Source organism: Salvia splendens, chromosome 17 (genome assembly GCF_004379255.2).
Source record: "Salvia splendens isolate huo1 chromosome 17, SspV2, whole genome shotgun sequence".
Taxonomy (NCBI): domain Eukaryota; kingdom Viridiplantae; phylum Streptophyta; class Magnoliopsida; order Lamiales; family Lamiaceae; genus Salvia; species Salvia splendens.
The window spans coordinates 17710327-17714951 of record NC_056048.1 but is presented as its reverse complement, the minus strand read 5'-3'; the positions used below and the strand labels follow the sequence as shown (position 1 = coordinate 17714951).

At 37.8% G+C, this 4625-nt stretch overlaps 1 pseudogene; it reads left to right on the top strand.

Annotated features, from left to right (window-relative positions):
- Positions 1 to 3599: 3599 nt before the first annotated feature.
- Positions 3600 to 4395, top strand: LOC121774403 (annotated as a pseudogene).
- Positions 4396 to 4625: the final 230 nt, after the last annotated feature.

The following is a 4625-nucleotide window of genomic DNA, read 5'->3' as shown; positions in this document are numbered from 1 at the left end:
TAATATATTTGTTTCCTATTTTGTGGAATTCCCTTTATTCAATACCAAATTAATACCTAAGCCAAATTAATTGGGGATGTGAATATTTTCCTTCTATTGTGTCTCCATCCCACACTTTTTTTAGCTTAATTTCCTTGGGGGAAATCTATTTTATTGCTGCCTATTTTATGGGAGTCTTTTCCTATAAAGAAATTACCAAATTTAAATCCTATTCTATTTAATTGAGGATTTAAATAATTTCCTTGTGCACACCATCAAGATTTTCGCCCCTTCCCTCATTATTTCCTACTTGGAGATTTAATTTACTTTGTTCCCTTGTTTATGGAATATTCATTGACTTATTTCCTAAATTGTGAATCTATTTCTCTCCAAGTAAATACCAAATAAATTCCTTATTGAAATTATTAACCAATTTTTTGAAATTTCGCCTTCTTTTTAATTGTGGGATTATATTTATTAGCCTCTATTTTATTCCTCCATAATTAATTAATTAATTAATTTATGGGATTAAACCTAGGACTATATAATCACCTAAACTAAACCCTAGCCCCCATTCTCCCTCATAATTTTCGTGCCTCACCTCTCCTTCCTCTCTTCAACCTCTCCAAAATTTCTTCCATCCTTGTTCTTGCATCCATTGAAGTTTTATTTTCAAGAGTTCCCGGCGAATCACATCAATCTTTGCTTCTACCGTTTGGTTTTCGATTCAAGAAGGTATAACTAAATATTTTCCTCATCTTCTCCATTGAAACCTTGTTCTTGATTCATTCATGCATATAGTGAGTGTAGGAATCACAGATCGCAAAATTAATCGGTGGGAATTTGTGTTTGTATGAGAAAAACTGTGAATATGCGATTGTGAATGAATATGTGTAAAGTTTGAATGATTCATTGGTGAATGATGTGTGGTTATATGAGAACATGATTGTGAGAACCTTTTGAAGCATGTTTGTGTGTGGGAAGCATGAAAAATTGTGTTTGGTTGAATGAGGAAGAAACCCTAATTTCGAAATTTTGAGACCTGAAAACTGTGGTGTTCGGACAATAGATTCCGACGTGTATTTGACTGACCAAAGGATCTTATTTTGTTTCGAATTTTTAACTGAGTAAACTTCAAGGTTTTTTCTGTGTGGTGTGTAAATTTCACCCCCTTTTGACGAAAGATGAAGTTTTAATAAATTTTTGAAGTCGACTGCGCAATTCTGCCAGAAACTTGTATTCTCGCCCAAAAAGTTTCATTTTCTATTTGACCGACAAAATGGAATCATTTTAATGTGAATTTTAAACTGGATGCAATTTGAAGTGTCTTCTGTGTTTTGTGAAAATTTCAGCCTTATTGGACATCGGATGAAGTTTTGGTAAATTTTTCAATTGAACTGCGCAGTGCTGCCAGAATTTTTATGTTCCGACCAGAGAGTTTCATTGTTGTTTTGACTGACCAAATGACATGATTTTGGTGTGACATTTTACATGAAAGAACTTGAATGTGTCTACTGTGTTGTGACCAAATTTTAGCTTCATATGAGGTCGGATGGAATTTTGGTGATTTTTACAAACCAATTGCACAGTTCTGCCAGATTTGTTGCTACGTTAAAATATCATGTGTTGCCAAGTTGGGTGAATTCTATGATGCACGTATGATTAAGGAATGTATCCTATGACGTGATTATGTGTGATACGTTGAGAAATATTATGGCATGTTTTCCTTATGTTGATGAGTGTTGGGATGGGTAAATTGAGAGAATGATGAAAGGAACGATAGGACATGCATGGTAATATAAATTTATGGAAGGCTGATTTGTGTTGTGATTATTGGCAAGGGTTATTGTGTGTACGTGAGCACAAGGAACGAGGGTTGCCTTAAGTGGATATTGAATTGATTAAGCCAACGAGGTGGGCTTTCTTTACAAATCTTTTTATTTTCCGAAAATATGATGTGGTGTTATAAGGGTGGTTTAACTTGTTATGTCATGCCATGGATTGTTTTGATTGAGATTGCGTGCCTGATGCCTAGTTCGTCTGAGTTCACTCCGTTAGGCTATATGGCTGTGTTGTGAAACGAATTCAGGTCTGAGTAGGACCGCAAACCCTATCAGGCTGTGTACACTGGTGAGATCGGGAGCCGTCCTTGCTAGTCGGCCGGTCTCGTGGGTGAATAGTGTGGCCACACTTTCGTCACACTGTGGATTGATGATTGTGATTGATGGATTGTTGAGAAAATGGGGAGATTATTTGACTGGCCAGTCTATGAAACGTTTTTGTGTTCTCGATGATATTTCTTTACTACGTATAAAACTCGAGATCACTAGTATGGATGACATAACTGTATAAATGTTTTCGGCATGAGCCCATTGAGTACAAGTACTCAGCCCTGCATATGTTTTTCCCTATGTGCAGGTTGAGCGGGATGTTCCGGTGGATGTTGAGTTGGCCTAGGAACTTTGGATGCGTTGTGTCTTCATACATAGACGTCATCCTTGACTCTCTTTAAACCTTATTTCCGCTGCTATATTTTTGAACTATGCCTCAAGACTTTATTATGTTTCGTACTGTGTTTGAGCAGGTTGGTTGTGATAGGTTTTAACTGAGTATTTACTTTTGTTATCTGAAAATGGTGTTTCCGTAAATTAAACTAAATGTTTTCTTCTTTAGAAGTTAATTGGGTTTTCTTGTTTTTTAAAGTTTATTTTCTCCGCTGCTTCTTTTAAAAGTATTTATCGTAAGTCATTTCTAATTAATAGTAAAATTATAACCTTAAACTTCTTTAAACTAAAATGTTTTTCTTCCTTTGAGCTAATTGAGTTTTCGTAAACTGTTATCCTTGTAAGTTGTCGTTTTTGTCGTCCCTTGGTCACGATCACCACGTTTGTAGTACCCCTAGTATGGGCGGTCGTGACAGAGTGGTATCAGAGCTTTGTTCTTTCGCTCTGGTCCGAGAGTCTTCTTTCACTTTAAGTCTAGATTAGTGAACCCTTATTGACTAAAAGTGTCACGAAGGCTCAACATCCAAGCATCACGCTCAACCAAGGAAGGTGAGGTATGTTTTAAGTTGTTGATGAAATATGAGAACGATGTATAAGATTGATGATATGATGAGGATGGTTTGGGCAAAAGAATGCATGAGCATGTAATTACGTGATGATGTGAGGTGATTCTAAATTCGTGAATAAATGATGTGAAAAGGACGTAAATGTGAGCATGATTTGCGTGATGATCTAAACACTTGTTATATGTGTGAAAATGATATTGTGATAGTGTGATTATGTGGAATATGAGCATGATTGGCAATATGATCTAAGCACGTGTTGTATGTGTGAATATGATATTGTTAGACTAAAGGCCCATTTTGGTCTTTAACATATTTCGATTTTTTGATTTTGGTCCAAAACATTATCTTTTGAATTATTCGGTCCCTCACAAATAAAAACGGGTCACATTTGGTCCATTTTGGACGGTTCCATCAAAAATTTGACGGTCAACGAATTTTAATTACATTTTGACCGTATTAAGTTAATAAATATATTTTATTAATGTCTAATATCTAATTAAGTTAATTATATTCTTCCCTTCTCTTCTTCATCTCTTTCATCTCTATAAATCATCAATTCAATCATCTGCGCCACAAAATCGTTCAATAATGGCGGATGCCGTCATGATCACTAAGAAGCTCGGCTTCGACGAGACTGAGTTGCGCCTCGGTTTGCCCGACGCTGGAGACAAGAAGCGAGGGTTTGACGAAACCGTCAATTTGAAGCTCTATGTCGACGTTCCTTCCGATCACACTGATTTTCAGGGGACAATGTCAACAAGACGGATTCTCCTAAGCCTCCTACTAAGTACGCCCATCTCTCTCTTTCTCTAGTTTTAGGAGAGATTTTCGAGTTTTTTGGGAAATTTTGTTGAGATTTAACTCGTACGATTTTGAATTAGGGATTAGAGTTGAGATTGGTAATGAATGAAGTTGTAAACGAAATTGCGATGATTAATTCAGGGCACAGGTGGTGGGGTGGCCGCCGGTGCGGTCCTATCGGAAAAATGTGATGTCCGTTCAGAAGAGGAGCGAGACGGAGGAGAGCGGCGGCAGCGCCTTGGTGAAGGTGAGCATGGATGGCGCTCCGTACCTGAGGAAAGTAGACTTGAAGATGTACAAGACTTACCAAGAGCTCTCTGATGCATTGGGCAGAATGTTCAGTTCCTTCACTATTGGTAATTTATTTGTACAAAGAAAAGTACTTATTTGAGATGAAAAATTGAAGTGATGAAGTGCAACTTGAAATAGGTAAATGTGAGACACAAGGAATGTTGGACTTCATGAATGAGGGAATCTGCGGACACGCTTCGCCGGAGGCGTCAATGGAGATGCCGTCGCGAAGGAGGAATCGGAGTGGCTTTTGAATTTGGAAATGGAGCGCGAAATGGAATCTCGGAGAGTGACGGGAAAGTGGAAATTAGATCCGACGAGGGTTTGATTAAGGTGCTGACTGAGTTTTTGATGGAGGCTTTGGAAGATTTAAGCGGCAATTTGGTCACGACAGAGAGGAATTCTTCAGCGGAGGATTGCAGCGACGAACGGAGTTGTTTCTCCATTGATGTTTCTCTGTGATTTTCCGGTCTGCTTGTGCTTC